This window comes from Macaca fascicularis, chromosome 1 (genome assembly GCF_037993035.2).
Source record: "Macaca fascicularis isolate 582-1 chromosome 1, T2T-MFA8v1.1".
NCBI classification, from domain to species: Eukaryota; Metazoa; Chordata; class Mammalia; order Primates; family Cercopithecidae; genus Macaca; species Macaca fascicularis.
Genome location: NC_088375.1, coordinates 206,381,799 through 206,399,996, shown reverse-complemented (window position 1 = coordinate 206,399,996; position 18,198 = coordinate 206,381,799). Strand labels below are relative to the sequence as shown.

Genomic DNA, 18,198 nt, shown 5'->3' with positions numbered 1-18,198 from the left:
AACATGGTGAAACCCTGTCTCTACTAAAAATACAACAATTAGCTGGGCATGGCGGCATGTGCCTGTAATCCCAGCTACTCAGGAGGCTGAGGCAGGAGAATCCCTTGAACCTGGGAGGCGGAGGTTGCAGTGAGCCAAGATTGCGCCATTGCAATCCAGCCTGGACAACAAGCGTGAAACTCCATCTCAAAAAAAAAAAAAAAAAAAAAAAAAGAAATAGAAAGGAAAGACTACAGGCTGGGCACAGTGGCTCATGCCTGTAATCCCAGAACTTTGGGAGGCCGAGGCAGGTGGATCACCTGAGGTCAGGAGTTGGAGACCAGCCAGGCCAACATGGTGAGAGCCTGTCTCCACTAAAAAATACAAAAATTAACTGGGCATGGTGGCGCGTGCCTGTAATCCCAGCTACTTGGGAGGCTGAGGCAGGAGAATCACTTCAACCCGGGAGGCAGAGGTTGCAGTGTGCAGGGATCGCACCATTGCACTCCAGCCTGGGCAGCAGAGTTAGACTCTGTCTCAACAACAAAAACAACAAAAAGACTACTGACACATGCAACAACATAGATGAATCTCAAATGTATCATACTAAGTGAAAAAGGCAAGGCTCAAATGGCTATATAATTCCATTTATAGGCCACTCTGGAAAAAAACAGTTATAGGGATGGAAAACAGATCCGTGGCTGCTAAGGAGTCTGGGGCAGAGGAGCGTTTGACTACAAAGGAGCAGCATGATTAAATCTGTGGAAGTGTGGGGTGACATTGTTCTGTATCTTGAGTGTTGTAGTGCTTACATGACAGTATATATTTGTCATATTCTATCAGTTATGACTGTACCCCCATAATAATTTTATTGTATATAAATTTAAAAATAATTTTTTTGGGGGGCAGAGTTCTGCTCTTGTTGCCCAGGCTAGAGTGCAATGGCGCCATTTTAGCTCACTGCAACCTCCGCCTCCCAGGTACAAGCAATTCTCCTGTCTCAGTCTCCCAAGTAGCTCAGATTACAGACATACACCACCATACCCAGCTATTTTTTTTTTTTTTTTTGTATTTAATACAGACGGGGTTTCACCATGTTAGGCTGGTTGCAAACTCCTGACCTCAGGTGATCCACCTGCCTCGGCCTCCCAAAGTGCTGGGATTACAGGGCATGCACCTCCAAGCCCGGCCTATTTTTTTTTGAGACAGAATCTCACTCTGTTGCCCAGGCCAGAGTACAGGGGCCCAATCTTGGCACACTGTAACCTCTGCCTCCCGGGTTCAAGCGATTCTACTGCCTCAGCCTCCAGAGTAGCTGGAATTACAGGAACGTGCCACCAGGCCTGGCTAATTTTTGCATTTTTTAGTAGAGATGGCATTTCGCCATGTTGGCCAGGTTGGTCTTGAACTCCCAACCTCAAGTGATCCACCTGCCTCAGCCTCCCAAACTGCTGGGATTACAGGCATGAGCCACTGTGCCCAGCCAAAAAATAAATTTTAAAAAGTAAAACGGGGCCAGGTGCAGTGGCTCATCCTCTGTAATCCCAGCACTTTGGGAGGCTGAGGTGGGCAGATCACTTGAGGTCAGGAGTTCGAGACCAGTCTGGCCAACACGGTGAAACCCCATCTCTACTAAAAATACAAAAATTAGCCAGGTGTGGTGGTGCGTGCCTGTAATCCCAGTTATTTGGGAGGCTGAGGCAGGAGAATCACTTGAACCCAGGAGGTGGAGGTTGCAGTGAGCCGAGATCGTGCCACTGAACCCCAGCCTGGGTGACAGAGTAAGATTCTGTCTCAAAAAAATAAAAAATAAATAAAAATCAAAAACATAAAAAGAGGCATTAACTGGCTGGGCACCGTGGCTCACACCTGTAATCCCCACACTTTGGGAGGCCGAGGTGGGCAGATCATAAGGTCAGGAGTTCGAGACCATCCTGACCAACTTCGAGACCATCCTGACCAACATGGTGAAACCCCTTCTCTACTAAAAATACAAAAAAATTAACCAGGCGTGGTGGCACTCGAATGTAATCTCAGCTACTTAGGAGGATGAAGCAGGAGAATCGCTTGAACTCGGGAGGCTGAGATCACACCACTGCACTCCAGCTTGGGTGACAGAGACTCCATATAAAAAACAAAACAAAACAAAAAACCACAAAAAACAGGCATTAACTGTGGGACAGTTTGAGAGAACAATAATAATTAACCCTTACTATTACCTACTATGTAGAAATTGTGTGCTATGATTCACAAAGAAAATATGGAAAGTCCATCCCCCAGTGATCTGTAGTTGAAAATATTTAATAATTCTATCAAAACATGATTGTATGAGTTAGAGTTCAATTTAAATAACCTCATCTGGGCCAGGTGCAGTGGCTCATGCCTGTAATCCCAACACTTTGGGAGGTTGAGGTGGACAGATCACCTGAGGTCAGGAGTTTGAGACCAGCCCGACCAACATGGAGAAACCCCATTTCTACTAAAAATACAAAATTAGCCGGGCATGTGGGGCATGCCTATAATCCCAGCTACTCGGGAGGCTGAGGCAGGAAAATTGCTTGAACCCAGGAGGCAGAGGTTGCAGTGAGCCGAGATCACGCCATTGCAGTCCAGCCTGGGCAACAAGAGCAAGACTCCATCTCAAAAATAAATAAGTAGGCCGGGTGCAGTGGCTCACACCTGTAATCCCAGCACTTTAGGAGGCTGAAGCGGGTGGATCATGAGGTCAGGTGATCGAGACCATCCTGGCTAACAGGGTGAAACCCCATCTCTACTAAAAAAAGAAAAAAAAGGCCAGGTGCGGTGGCTCAAGCCTGTAATCCCAGCACTTTGGGAGGCCGAGATGGGCGGATCACGAGGTCAGGAGATCGAGACCATCCTGGCTAACACGGTGAAACTCCATCTCTACTAAAATACAAAAAACTAGCCGGGCGAGGTGGCGGGCGCCTGTAGTCCCAGCTACTCGGGAGGCTGAGGCAGGAGAATGGCGTGAACCCGGGAGGCAGAGCTTGCAGTGAGCTGAGATCCGGCCACTGTACTCCAGCCTGGGCAGCAGAGCGAGACTCCGTCTCAAAAAAAAAAAAAAAAAGAAAAAAAAATACAAAAAATTAGATGGGTGTGGTGGCGGGTGCCTGTAGTCCTAGCTAGTTGGGAGGCTGAAGCAGGAGAATGGCATGAACCCGGGAGGCAGAGCTTGCAGTGAACTGAGATTGCGCCACTGCACTCCAGCCTGGGCGACAGAGCAAGACTCCATCTCAATAAATAAATAAATAAATAAAACCACATCTATCCTCCCTCCTTTTAAACTGTGGTTGACAGGCTGAGGATGACAAGCCCTAATTACTTCCCTTTTAACAACCTTGTACTTCAAACAGAAGTCTAGCTGCAACCCTATTACTGTATTGAGAGGATCTAATTTTTCATAGGGTAGGAATTAAGGAGACCTTGCAACAGTTGTAAGACCCTGGTATTCTCTGGGCATCTATTCCATTAACTGTTTTTTTAAAAAACAACACAAAGGTGAAGAGAAAGGGGAACAGAAGACCAGGTAGCCTTCAAAACTTTTTTGTTTACCTCTGAAATGTTTAATAATTTATTATTTAAGCAAAATATTGGAATCAAGAGGACTGGCCTGATGGCACAAAAGCCCTATACTGTGGTGTATGACTTCACTTAATGACTGGTTTTTCTACCTGGCTGTTTCTTTCCTCTGTGGCTTCTAAATGTATCTAAATGAGCTCATATTTCCCAGCCTAAATAAGCTCAAAAGGATCAATTATTTGCAATCTGTGAGACTCCAGAGCAACAGAAATGCAAGATTTTTTTCCAGTTTGCAATTAGGATTGGTTAATTGAGGCTCCAGCTGGTTTTGATTTATCAAAAAGGCAGTATAGGCCACATGTGGGACCTCATATCTGTAATCCCAGAACTTTGGGAGGCCAACATGGGAGGATTTTTTGAGGTTAGGAGTTGAGGACCAGCCTGGGCAACACAAAAAGATCCCGTCTCTAACAACAACAAAAGGTAGTATAGTGTATGGTACAGTGGTCAAGGATATGAACGATGGTAGCAGTATCTGGGTTTAAGTACCAACTGTGCCACTTTTTAGCTGTATTAAGCAAGTTACATAATCTCTTTATGCCTCAATTTTCTCATCGGAAAAAATTAAGTTAATAATGAAGTACAGGGTGGGCTTGGTGGCTCACACCTATAATTCTAGCAGTTTGGCAGGCTGAGTGGGAGGATCACTTGAGCCTAGGAGTTTAAGACCAGCCTGGGCAACATAGTAAGATCTCGTCACTACAAAAAAAAAAAAAAAAAAAAGAATCAAAAAATTAGCCAGGCTTGGTGGCATGGACCTGTGGTTCCAACTACTTGGGAGGTTGAGGCGGGAGGACTGTTTGAGCCCAGGAGGTTGGTGCAGTAGTGAGATGTGATGGCACCACTGCACTCCACCGTGGGTGACAAAGCAAGACCCTGTCTCGGGAGGAAAAAAAAAAAAATCAACATACTGCTCAGTGCAGTGGCGTACACGTATAGTCCCAGCTACTATGAGGTCTGAGGTGATGGAATGGCTTGAGCCTAGGAATGTGAGACTGTAGTACATTGTGATAGGCCTGTGGCTAGCCACCATGCTCCAGCCTGGAAAATAAAGCAAGACCCCATCTCTCAAAAACTACCAGTGTTTCACCCATCCTGCTGCTAACCCAGCACACATATCCATATGTGCTGGCACCATATAAGTTTTCTTTATGACTTCAAAGATTAACAAAATAATGGTGGACTGAAAACAAATGGTAGCAACAAGTGGTCAGGAGGCTGATGAGAGGTACTGTGGAAAACCCAAATCAAGAGGGCTGGGTGCCATCTTTGGTCAGTTTCCACATCCACAATTAGGAGTTGGACCAGGCAAATTCTTTTTTTCCTTTTTTTTTTTGAGACAGAGTCTCGCTCTGTCACCTAGGCTGGAGCGCAGTGGCGCGATCTTGGTTCACTGCAACCTCCACCTTTGGCCGGACCAGGCAAATTCTAAAGTCGCTTGAACCTGGGAGGTGGAGGTTGCAGTAAGCTAAGATCACACCACTGCATTCCAGCCTGGATGACAGAGCAAGCCTCCATCTCAAAAAAAAAAAAAAAAAAAAAATTCAGTGTAAGATTTTCTTTTTAATTAGCTGGTTATGGCTGTGTGTGCCTGTAATTCCAGCTACTGGGGAGGCTGAGGTAGGAGAAGTGCTTGAACCCGGGAGGCAGAGGCTGCAGTGAGCCAAGATCACCACACTGCACTCTAGCCTGGGCGACAGAGGGAGACTCCATCTCCAGAAAAAAGATTTTCTTTTTTTGTTGTTGTTGCCCTCTTCACCCTCCCTGTCTGACTTAAATTACGTCCATACATAGAGATTTCAAAGTCTGTCTGCCTCCAACACACCTGTTTCACAGTGCAGCCTGTAAACATTGCTGATATAGTGCCTACAAAATACTTTGGGGCTTTCCATAAAGAATCCCAATCAAAAGTAGTATGTCTTTGCCAGGTGTCATGGTTCATGCCTACAAGCCCAGCACTTCGGGAGGCAAATGCAGGAGGATCACTTGATGACAGAAGTTTGAGACCAGCCTGGGTAATCATAGTGAGACCCCATTTCTATATTTTTTAAATTATTTTATTTTCTTTGGAGATGGAGTCTCACTCTGTCGCTCAGTCTGGAGTGCAGTGGTGCGATCTCGGCTCACTGCAACCTCCACCTCCTGGGTTCAACTGATTCTCCTGCTTCAGCCTCCCGAGTAGCTGGGATTACAGGCATCTGCCACCACATCTGGCTAATTATTGTATTGTATTGTATTGTAGTTTTATTTTATTTTATTTTTTGAGACAGAGTCTCACTCTTGTCAGTCAGGCTGGAGTGCAACAGGGCAATCTCAGCTCACCACAACCTTCGCCTCTTAGGTTCAAAGGATTCTCGTGCCTCAGCCTCCAGAGTAGCTGGGATTACAAGCATGCATCACCATGCCTGGCTAATTTTGTATTTTTAGTAAAGATGGGGTTTCTCCATGTTGGTTAGGCTGGTCTCGAACTCCCAACCTCAGGTGATCCGCCTGCCTCGGCCTCCCAAAGTGCTGGGATTATAGGCATAAGCCACCGTGCCCAGCCTAATTTTTTTTTTTTTGGAGGCAGAGTCTCGCTCTGTCACCCAGGCTGGAGTACAGTGGTGCGATCTCAGCTCACTGCAGCCTCTGCCTCCCCGGTTCCAGCAACTGTCCTGACTCAGCCTCCCAGGTAGCTGGGACTACAGGCACACGCCACTATGCCCAGCTAATTTTTGTATTTTCAGTAGAGACGGGACTTCACCACATTGGCCAGGCTGGTCTTGAACTCCTGACCTCAGGTGATCTGCCTGCCTCAACCTCCCAAAGTGCTGGGATTACAGGCATGAGCCACCAGGCCCAGCCCCTATTTCTATCAATTTTTTTAAAAAGGTGATATGTCCTGGGCCAGGCGCAGTGGTTCCTGTCTGTAATCTCAGCACTCTGGGAGGCTGAGGCAGGCAGATCATCTGAGGTCAAGAGTTTGAGACAAGCCTGGCCAATATGGTAAAACCCATGAGAATTGCTTGAACCTAGGAGGCAGAGGTTGCAGTGAGCCAAGATCGCACCACTGCTCTCCAGTCTGGGCAATAAGAATGAAAGAGCGAAACTGCATCTCACAAAAAAAAAAAAAAAAAAAGGTAGTATGTCCTTTTGTGCTTTGTTCCTATTGGCTCTGATTATAATGCAATGATTTTCTGATCGGGTATTTTGAAGTCCTATTATAATAAGTCAATGCTAGAGCCACAAATGAAATAAAGTACATTCTGCAAGTATAGGGAAGGATGTTAACTCAGGAATAAATTATCATTAATTAAACCATCAAGTACTTTGAAGTGGTGACATGGGCATGGGTATGCTTTCCCTCAAAAGTTGGTATAAGTAAGTTTTGATCATTTATATATAATAGGCGCTTGCAAATAGTACAGACTCTGGGGGAAAAAATAGTAGTTTTAACTAAGCCCAATTCCCCCAAACATCTAGTTCATGATATAATTAACTGGAAAATTAATCCAATTTAAGCCCTTGTTTTTCAAATTACTTTTTTTTTCTTTCTAGACGGAGTCTCATTCTGTCGTCCAGGCTGGAGTATAGTGACACAATCTCGGCTCACTGGAACCTCCACCTCTAGGGTTCAAGTGATTCTCTCCCACCCCAGCCTCCAGAGTAGCTGGGATCACAGGGATGCGCCACCGTGCCCAGCTAATCTTTGTATTTTTAGTAGAGGCGGGGTTTTGCCATGTTGGCCAGGCTGGTCTCGAACTCCTGACCTCAGGTGACCCGCCCGCCTTGGCCTCCTAAAGTGCTGGGATTACAGGTATGAGCCATTATGCCCAGTCCAAATTAGTCCTTCTTGGCCTCCTAAATCTAAAATTAAATGTCTTTCTACATTGCAATTAAAAGCTCTACAAAGTTCCCATTTTTCTATCTTAAATAATCTATGCTTCTGTGAAAACAGAATTTAGCTCTCCTCAAATGCCACAATACGTAAGTACCCTAATAAGTTATAGTCCTTGACATTTAGAGGAGCCTTAAGAAGGAGGGAATGCTTTCATTCAATTATATGTTTTGTATAACGATTACTTCTATTTTGCTGATGGACAAACTGAGACAGAGGAATCCACTTAGAAGAGAAGAAAAAAGTTTTAGAGGCACGCGTAACTGGGGTTGGGTCACTCAGTACTGTGTGATTTCAGGCAAAGTATTTATTTTTTTTATTATTATTTTTTTTTATTATTTTTTTTTTTTTTGAGACGGAGTCTTGCTCTGTCACCCAGGCTGGAGTGCAGTGGCCGGATCTCAGCTCACTGCAAGCTCCGCCTCCCGGGTTTACGCCATTCTCCTGCCTCAGCCTCCCCAGTAGCTGGGACTACAGGCGCCCGCCACCTCGCCCGGCTATTTTTTTGTATTTTTTAGTAGAGACGGGGTTTCACCGTGTTAGCCGGGATCGTCTCTCGATCTCCTGACCTCGTGATCTGCCCGTCTCGGCCTCCCAAAGTGCTGGGATTACAGGCTTGAGCCACCGCGCCCGGCCCAGGCAAAGTATTTAACCTCTCTAAACCTATTTCATTATCTGTACAACGAGACTGACAATATCTAACTTGTGGGGCTGTGATAATTAAATCATAGAATACTCAAAAGTACCTAAGCTGTGCCTGGTTAGTCTGAGTAGGTTTCAGAAAAAGATATTAATATTGAAGTAAGTGACTGGTGCAAGTCTCCCCACCATTCTTATCCAAAAGCAGCCATCCCTAGTAAATGTTTGCACTAAAAATGCAGGACACACTTATTTATGGCTTTCCAAACAGCTTATTAAATAAATAAATAAATAACACTGAGCTTTATTTAAAGGTTCCAGCCAGGTGCAGTGGCTCATGCCTATAATCCCAACATTCTGGGATATCAAGGTGGGAGAATCACTTGAGGACAAGAATTCAACACCAGCCTAGGCAACACAGCCAAACACCGTCTCTACAAAAAAACTTAAAAATTAGCTGGGTGTAGTGGCTCATACCTGTAGTCCCAGCTACCCAGGAGGCTGAGGCAGGAGGAGTGCTTGAGCTCAAGAATATAGGTTGCAGTGAGCTATGATGATGCCACTGCACTCCAATATGGGCAACAAAACAAGACCCTGTCTCAAAAATATAAAAATAAAAATAAAGGTTTCCTTACTATTAAGTGACATTTACTGTATCAATGTCAATGCAGTAATAACACTCAAAGTATCAGAAACTGTAAAAATTTCCAGTTTTTACTGGAAATAAAAACTGGGCCAGGCGTGGTGGCTCATGTCTATAATCCCAGCACTTCGGGAGGCTGAGGTGGGCAGATCACTTTAGGTCAGGAGTTCGAAACCAGCCTGGCCAACATGGTAAAACCCTGTCTCTACTAAAAATACAAAAATTAGCTGGGCATTGTAGCACACACCTGTAATTCCAGCTACTTGAGAGGCTGAGGCAGGAGAATCTTTTGAACCGGGGAAGCAGAGATTGCAGTGAGCTGAGATCGTGCCACTGCACGCCAGCCTGGGTGACTCTGTCTCAAAAAAAGAAAACTGGAAGCGGGGGGAAGTGACTCATGCCTGCAATCCCAGCACTCTGGGAGACCAAGGTGGGAGGATCACTTGAGCCTAGGAGTTTGAGACCAGCCTGGGCAACATAGTGAGATCCTGTTTCTACAAAAAATTTAAAAATTAGCAGGGTGTGGAGGCACATGCCTGTAGTTCCAGCTACTCAGGAGGTATATATAGGTGGGAAGATTGCTTGAGCCTAGGAGGTTGACGTGCATGGTGCCAAGATTGAGCCACTGCACTTCAGCCTGGGCAACAGAGAGAGAACCTGTCTCAAAAAAAAAAAAAAAAAAAAAAAAAAAAAAAAAAAAAATTCCCTCCTGAGTTTGAAGATAAAGCAAAGATTCTGGAAGCATTTAAGGAACATTAACCAAGCATCTCATTTGCTACGCACAGAAGGGTACTGTATTAAAATTATGATCTAACCATTGCCTCACTGTAATCCTAAACCTCTTTGAACCTTAGCCTCCTTAAATGTAAAATAGGAGTTTTTAAAAGATGATCTTTTGGGACTCTTCCATCACTGACATTCTTTTACTTGAGATGCAGAGATCTGTGCTCATTCAGGGTTGAGTGGAATGGGATTTAAAGCACTTATCAAGTATATAACTGAGTTCCAACTGTTTTCAACTTCACATCTGATTCCCAAGAATGAAGCAGAAAATGAAGATGTTTGCATGTGGGCTTCCTAGATTGAGTATCTAACACAAGAAAAGCCTGCCAAGAGCCAAGCAGGCAGTGCGAAGGAGAAGTTGTCTTCCCCTGAATACGTCCTTTATCTCTCTGGGTTCAGGGAATACTGTGGAAAAAAAAATGGATCACTAAATATTTTCCAAACCCTTTCCCTTTACTTTCTAGGCTGATCTCACATCCATGGTCCCTTAGATCCAAGGCTTTTAGGAGCTTGGGTCCTCACCGCCCTGTTCTGAGACTCAGGTACTCGGAGTCTCAAAGCCCGGATCCCGTCCCCAAAGAAGCCCCAGTCTTCACTGCCCGCTTCTGTTCCCTTCCAAACTCAAGTTTTCTCTGTCTGCTTCTGCCCCTCAGGAACCTGAGTCTTCGCTGCCCCGTTTCTGAATCCTTAGGAGGCCGGGTCTTCACTGTCCCGCTTCTGCCTCTTAGAAGCCCAAGTCCTCACCGCTCCACTTTTACCTCTCCGGAGCCCGTGTCTTCACACCCCGTTCCTTTCCGACCCTCTCCTCGTAGGAGTGCGGGTCCTCATAATCCTGCTCCTCTCAGACCACTTTCCCTCAGATGCCGGAGAACTCAGATCCGTCCCCGTTCCCTAAGTCCCGTCTTGGAGCCCAGGTCCCCACAGCCGCGTCTTCTCCGAGCCTGATCCTCTGTCAGTCCCTTCCCAAGAGCCTGAATCCTCACAGCCCCGTCTCGTCCACAACCTGGTCCTTCGAACACTGACCTACTGTAGATCTGGGTCCTGACTCCCTCCTCCCGCTCTTGTTCCTCAACTGCCAGGGCCCAAGACTCACAGGCAGCAGCGTCTATCTCCCCATGATATGCGGAGACTGCCCCAGAGAAGCGTTCGTCTCAGCAGCCGGTCCGACTGCGCGGCCCTCCCCGACTACTTCCGGCACCGCTCCCCGCCTCCAACCCGGAAACGCGCGGCTCTTCCGGCCGGCGGGCGCGCGCCTCGCTTGCGCAGGCGCAGACTGCCCTCCGACACGTGGTGGCGATCTTGAGCTGTGTGTAGCTGTAGCCTGCAGCTTGCGCTTTTAACTGCTTGTAGTTGAGTGGCAGCATGAGCGAGCTCTGCGTATTCCACCCCGGCGTTAAGAATCCTTCACTAGCTTTTCTTCCCGACTCTGCTTATTTATCCATCGGTAGCATGACGGGTAATTGACGCCCTCGGATGGCTTTGAGGTCGCCATTTTTGGTTGGTGCCTTTGTCATGGTGTCAGGACCAGGATATCATCTGGGACACATTACCCCACAGGTATCCTGTTGAACCTCAACGAGGAAGTTGGCAACACAGGAACCGGGAGATGAGACAGATCGGTTGGTTGTGCCTGTGAACTGGCAATTCAGTAATAACAATTGACTGCTGACTGTTTGCCAGGAATTGTGCTAATCGGCTTACCTCCGTTACGCCATTTAATCAGTTAGAGGAGACCTGTGAGAGATTAAGCAAAATTCTAGCTAATAAGTGCAGAGCCTCAGCTTGAACTCAGACCTCACTACTAAGCCAAAGCCTATCCTGTAGCATTCTCTACAGGACAGTTTTTTGCTGTCAAATGCTTGGTGAGAATTGCTTTTATGTGGCTCACGCCTGTGATCCCAGCACTTTGGGAGGCCGAGGCGGGTGGATCACGAGGTCAGGAGTTCAAGACCAGCCTTGCCAAGATGGTGAAACCCCGTCTCTACTAAAAATACAAAACAATTAGCCGGGCGTGGTGGCACGCGTCTGTAATCGCTACTCCGGAGGCTGAAGCAGAGAACTGCTTAAACCTGGAGGGGCGGAGGTTGCAGTGAGCCGAGATCGCGCCACTGCACTCCGGCCTGGGTGACAGAGCGAGACTCTGTCTCAAAAAAAAAAAGAGAGAACTGTTATTTTTTACTGTATGCTGGAATGTTAGGTATGCAAGTCAGACCCAGTTCCAGCATCTGTAAGGTTCACAGTAAAATGGAGAAGAACCCACAAACACACCAAAAAATGTATAAAGAGCTGTGGGCCGGGCGCGGTGGCTCAAGCCTGTAATCCCAGCACTTTGGGAGGCCGAGACGGGCGGATCACAAGGTCAGGAGATTGAGACCATCCTGGCGAACACGGTGAAACCCCGTCTCTACTAAAAATACATAAAAAAACTAGCCGGGCGAGGTGGTGGGCGCCTGTAATCCCAGCTACTCGGGAGGCTGAGGCAGGAGAATGGCATAAACCCGGGAGGCGGAGCTTGCAGTGAGCTGAGATCCGGCCACTGCACTCCAGCCTGGGCTACAGAGCGAGACTCCATCTCAAAAAAAAAAAAAAGCTGTGACAGGCCAGTGTGAGCCACAGTATCTGCCAGCAGAAATTAGGAAAGGTGCCCAGATTGGTGCAGCATCCTGCCCTGTCTTTATATCTTCCTAATCCTCATCCTACCACCTTCCCAATCCACCCTCTACACTGCCACCCAATCCAAATTCTCAGATTCAAGTCCTCGTGAACATTGGGCTCCAAGCTGTATTCCTAGCCTTATTCCTAGCTGTATTCCTAGCTGTATTCCTTTGCCACTGCTCTCCATTCTTTTTAGGGTCTGGCATACCACTTTTTGTTGTTGAACGCCTATACATCTTTTTTAAGACCCAGGTTGAATGTATATACGTTCATTCAACAAGTGTTTATTGAGTCTCATTGTGTGACAAACCTTTTGCTATGTGCTGAGTACATAACTGGTGGCTATCCTTGTCCTTAGAAAGTCTGCAACCTAGAATGGGAAACAGACCATTAGCAACTGCACAAAAAGGTGATAGAAGAGAATACTGGAATAAGCCAGACTTATCTAGCTGTCTGATGGCCTGAGCCATGGTCGTCAGTAAGGAAAACACTTACTCAAGGCCGGGCGCGGTGGCTCAAGCCTGTAATCCCAGCACTTTGGGAGGCCGAGACGGGTGGATCACGAGGTCAGGAGATCGAGACCATCCAGGCTAACACGGTGAAACCCCATCTCTACTAAAAAATACAAAAAACTAGCCGGGCAAGGTGGCGGGCACCTGTAGTCCCAGCTACTCGGGAGGCTGAGCCAGGAGAATGGCGTAAACCCGGGAGGCGGAGCTTGCAGTGAGCCGAGATCGTGCCACCGCACTCCAGCCTGGGCGACAGAGCGAGACTCCGTCTCAAAACAAACAAACAAAAAAAAAAACAAAAAAACACTTACTCAAGGACCAAGATGGCCAAGGTGGCTGGAGCTTTGGTAACCGGGAAAGACAATGAGTTTGGAGAGGTAGGCAGGGGTTTGTTATAGTCTGGACCTTTTAGACTAGACTATGAGGCCGGGCGCGGTGGCTCAAGCCTGTAATCCCAGCACTTTGGGAGGCCGAGATGGGCGGATCACGAGGGCAGGAGATCGAGACCATCCTGGCTAACACGGTGAAACCCCGTCTCTACTAAAAAAAAATACAAAAAACTAGCCGGGCGAGGTGGCGGGCGCCTGTAGTCCCAGCTACTCGGGAGGCTGAGGCAGGAGAATGAGGAGGCGGAGGTTGCAGAGAGCTGAGATTGCGCTACTGCACTCCAGCCTGGGCAACAGAGCGAGACTCTGTCTCAAAAAAAAAAAAAAAAAAGACTAGACTATGATGGGGACTTGAGATTATATTCAGTATGCAATGGGAAGGTGTTGGAAGAACAGTGAAATTATGGTGATTTTTTTTTTTTTTTTTTTTTTTTTGAGACAGAGTCTCGCTCTGTCGCCCAGGCTGGAGTGCAGTGGCCGGATCTCAGCTCACTGCAAGCTCCGCCTCCCGGGTTCACGCCATTCTCCTGCCTCAGCCTCCCGAGTGGCTGGAACTACAGGCGCCGGCTAGTTTTTTGGGTTTTTTTTGTATTTTTTTTTTTAGTAGAGACGGGGTTTCACCGTGTTAGCTAGGATGGTCTCGATCTCCTGACCTCGTGATCCGCTTGTCTCAGCCTCCCAAAGTGCTGGGATTACAGGCTTGAGCCACCGCGCCCGGCTATTTATAATTATTATTTTTGAGATGGAGTTCACTCTTGTTGCCCAAGCTGGAGTGCAATGGCACGGTTTCGGCTCACTGCAACCTCTGCCTCCTGGGTTCAAGCGATTCTCCTGCCTCAGCCTCCCTAGTAGCTGGGATTACAGGCACCTGCCACCACGCCCGGCCAATTTTTTGTATTTTTAATAGAGACAGGGTTTCACCATGTTGGCCAGGCTGGTCTCAGACTCCGGACCTCAGGTGATCCACCTGCCTCAGTCTCCCAACGTGCTGGGATTACAAGCATGGGCCACCGTGCCTGGCCTGAAAACATTTATTTATATGTATACAATGCATACATACATAGAAAGCAGTCTGGCAAGATAAACACTAAACTATTAACAGTTTGGAGGAAGCATTTTCAGATTTTATATCATTTCTGTGCTGTTTCAATTTCTTTACAATTGTCACATATTGGTTTTATTTTTTTGAGACAAGGTCTTCATGTGTCACCTAGGCTGGCGTGCAGTGGCATGATTATGGCTCACTGTAGCCTTGACTTCCCTGGCTCAAGCAATCCTTCTGCCCCAGCCTCTGGGGTAGCTGGGACCACAGGCCCATGCCACGATGCTCGGTTAATTTTTTATTTTTGGGGGTAGAGACGAGATCGCTATATGTTGCCCAGAGTGGTCTCAAACTCCTGAGCTCTCAAAGTGTTGGGATTACAGGCATGACCCACAGCACCCATCCATCATTATCCTTAAACAAAAAAAAAAAAAAAAAAAGGGAACAGGTCGGGCACAGTGGCTCACGCCTATAATCCCAGCACTTTCGGAGGCAGAAGCGGGCGGATCACAAGGTCAGGAGATCGAGACCATTCTGGCTAACACGGTGAAACCCCGCCTCTACTAAAAATACAAAAAATTAGCCGGGCACGGTGGCGGGTGCTTGTAGTCCCAGCTACTCGGGAGGCTGAGGCAGGAGAATGGCGTGAACCCGGGAGGCGGAGCTTGCGGTGAGCCGAGATCCTGCCACTGCACTCCAGCCTGGGCGAAAGAGCGAGACTCTGTCTCAAAAAAAAAAATTGTGTTGATAAAGATCTACTTCAGTCATCTGAGGTACAGGATCTTATTTTTAACATTAATGCTATGCTGTACCTTATTCTACAACTCTTTTCACTTGATTTTGAAAAAAATTTCGAATAACACTCCTTCGAAGTGCAGCATATAGCATGCCACAATATGACAATCAGCTTATGCGTGGTTGTCAGGATGGTGTTTTCCCTTACAATGACCTTGTGCTTCCACTGCACGCCTGCCTGGGCTGCTCCAGGGTGGTGGCTAGGGGTGGCACAAGTTACACATTTTCAATTAGGATAGGTTGTGATTCTTGTCTTCCCTAGTTAGGTACCTACAGCCGCTGAGAGCCTGTATTCCAAGGCCATGAGACGCCTTATGTCGTGAGCAGTTGACGAGAGAGATCCAGCACTTACTGCAAACGGAAGGAGTGATTACTCCCTCGCTTGCTCAGCCGCTCTTCCCAGCCACTCCTTCGGCGCCCGTCAGCACCTTCCCAGCAAGCCCTGCTTATATTTGCATATCGACTCACGTCATTTTCTTCTAAGTAAATCGAAAGGACAAATTCTAGATTCTCCTTATGAAGTCTTCCTTTCAGTTCAGAAGAAATGGAATTCGCTCTCCAACTTCAGGAAACTGAAATAAAGAGTTGCTTGGATTTAGTGTTCACCTTTACCATAAAATGGATTTGCTAACACTGCCACCCTGCTTTGGTAGCTAATAAAGCAAAAAGGGCTTCTGTCGTGAGTGGCACACGTAGGGCAACTCGATTGCTCTTCGTGCGGAATCGACATCAAGAGATTTCGGAAGCATAATTTTTTGACATTCGGGCAGCTGGTGATCGTTGGTCCCGGCGCCCTTCTTTTTCTGTTTCAAATCAGATGAACTTTTCTGACGAGTTGGGTGTTAGTTTTGTAAGTGGATGTAAGACTTAGGTTGATCCTTTTTCTTTGAAGTTGCGTAGCTATTTGCGTGAACCGCAGATGACTAAATTAGCAGGGTATTTAACAAATATAATACATAAGTAGCAAGATAGTGCTAGACCTGTATCCTAGTACTTGGGCGGTGGAGATGGGTTAACCCCGCGTGTTCTCGTGTGGGAGACTAGTCTGAGCAACACAGCTGGAATCCCCCACAAACGAGAGAATTTAAAAATTATAAGTGCGTGTGGCACGCGTAACAAAATTATTTAGCGACTGTGTTACAATATAGCAGCTAATAGAATAGACCTAGTCCCTGACTTCAGGAGACCTGCCTCAGCCTCCCGAGTAGCTGGAACTACAGGCGTGCGCCATCATGCCCAGCCAATTTTTGTATTTTTAGTAGAGACGGGTTCGCCATGTTGGCCAGGATGGTCTCGATCTCCTGATCTGGTGATCCGACCACTTCGGCCTCCCAAAGTACTAGGATTACAGGCGTGGCCATCGCGCCCGGCCTGCGCAGAGGAAATTGAAATTACCTTCACCAGGCCTCAGCAAACTTTTTCTATACCTTATACCATATACAAAAGATTAATTCAAGGGCAGGCGCAGTGGCTCACGCCTGTAATCCCAGCACTCCGAGAGGCCGAGGTGGACGGATCACCTGAGGTCGGGATTTCAAGACCAGCCTGACCAACTTGGAGAAACCCCGTCTCTAACTAAAAATACAAAATTACCGGGCGTGATGGAGCATGCCTGTAATCCCAGTTAGGAGGGAGGCTGAGACAGGAGAATTGCTTGAACCGAGGAGGCGGAGGTTGCAGTGAACTGAGACTGCACCATTGCACTCCAGTCTGGGCAACAAGAGTGAAACTCCGTCTCAAAAAGGAAAAAAAAAAAAAAAAAAAAAAAAAAAGAAAAGAAAAGAAAATTAATTCAAAATGGATCAAAGACCTAAATTAAGACCTTAAACTATAAAACCCTTAGAGAAAACACAGGGGGAAATGACATCGACTTTGTCAATGATTTCTTGGATATAACACAATGGTGCACAAGCAACAAAAAATAAATTGGTCTTCATCAAATTTTAAAATGTTAACATTAATTTTAAAATTAAAATGAAAAACCCAGCTGGGTGCGGTGGCTCACGCCTGTAATCCCAGCACTTTGGGAGACTGAGGTGGGCAGATCAGCTGAGGTCAGGAGTTGGAGACCAGCCTACCCAACATGGTGAAACCCCATTGCTACTAACATTACAAAAATTAGCGGGGCATGGTGGCGGGTGCCTGTAATCCCAGCTACTCTGGGGGCTGAGAGAGGAGAACGCTTGAACCCGGGAGGCAGAGGTTGCAGTGAGCTGAGATCCTGCCATTGCGCTCCAGCCTGGGTGACAACAGGGAAACTCCATCTTAAAAAAGAAGAAGGCCGGAACAGCAGCTCATGCCTGTAATCCCAGGATTTTGGGAGGCCAAGGTGGACAGATCACAAGGTCAAGAGATTGAAACCATCCTGGCCAACATGGTGAAACCCCGTCTCTACTGAAAATACAAAAATTAGCCAGGCATGGTGGCAGACACCTGTAATCCCAGCTACTTGGGAGGCTAAGGCAGGAGAATTGCTTGCACCCAGGAGGTGGAGTTGCAGTAAACCAAGATCGTGCTACTACACTCCAACCTGGGCAACAGAGTGAGACTCTGTCTCAAAGAAAAAAAAAAAAAGCCAGTTGTGGTGGCTCACACAAGTAATCCCAGCACTTTGGGAGGCCGAGGTGGGCAGGAGTTCAAGACCAACCTGGCCAATATGGTGAAACCCTGTCTCTACTAAAAATACAAAAAAGGCCGGGCGCGGTGGCTCAAGCCTGTAATCCCAGCACTTTGGGAGGCCGAGACGGGCGGATCACTAGGTCAGGAGATCGAGACCATCCTGGCTAACACGGTGAAACCCCGTCTCTACTAAAAAATACAAAAAAAAAAAAACTAGCCGGGCGAGGTGGCGGGCGCCTGTAGTCCCAGCTACTCAGGAGGCTGAGACAGGAGAATGGCCCGAACCCGGGAGGCGGAGCTTGCAGTGAGCTGAGATCCGGCCACTGCACTCCAGCCTGGGCGACAGAGCGAGACTCCGTCTCAAAAAAAAAAAAAAAAAAAAAAATTAGCCGGGCGTGGTGGTGGATGCCTGTAATCCCAGCTACTTGGGAGGCTGAGGCAGGAGAATCGCTTGAATCTAGGAGGCAGAGGTTGTGGTGAGCCAAGATAGTATCATTGCACTCCAGCCTGGACAAGAGCGAAACTCCATCTCAGAAAACAAACAAACAAACAAACAAAAAAACCCTTGTACATCAAAGGACACTATCAACAGAGTAGAAAGACAACTCACATCAGAGAACATGTTTGTAAATAACATATCTGGGCCGGGCGCGGTGGCTCAAGCCTGTAAT

The 18,198-nt window shown here is 47.1% G+C and overlaps 1 protein-coding gene, 1 long non-coding RNA gene and 1 other non-coding gene across 10 annotated transcripts in view; 2 read left to right on the top strand and 1 right to left on the bottom strand.

The window, feature by feature from the left end:
* TAF12 (TATA-box binding protein associated factor 12) overlaps nt 1–10,727 on the bottom strand; it is a 36,934-nt gene extending 26,207 nt beyond the window's left edge. For 5 of the 8 annotated variants that reach the window (XM_065526448.1, XM_005544220.4, XM_045376519.2 and 2 more), the window contains exon 1: nt 10,615–10,727. The gene's annotated coding sequence lies outside the window, so the exon portion shown is untranslated. Of the gene's footprint in view, nt 1–10,279 lie in introns of all 8 variants that reach the window. The other 3 variants (XM_065526443.1, XM_005544222.4, XM_065526446.1) reach the window with 2 other exon arrangements.
* A 76-nt stretch (nt 10,728–10,803) lies between these two features.
* Nucleotides 10,804–16,849, top strand: LOC141408490 (uncharacterized). Its single transcript, XR_012423520.1, has 2 exons — nt 10,804–11,078; nt 15,171–16,849. It is a non-coding gene; the product is annotated as an uncharacterized lncRNA (long non-coding RNA).
* LOC123571148 (U11 spliceosomal RNA) lies at nt 15,572–15,705 on the top strand. Its single transcript, XR_006695320.1, has one exon. It is a non-coding gene; the product is annotated as a U11 spliceosomal RNA (small nuclear RNA).
* Nucleotides 16,850–18,198: the final 1,349 nt, after the last annotated feature.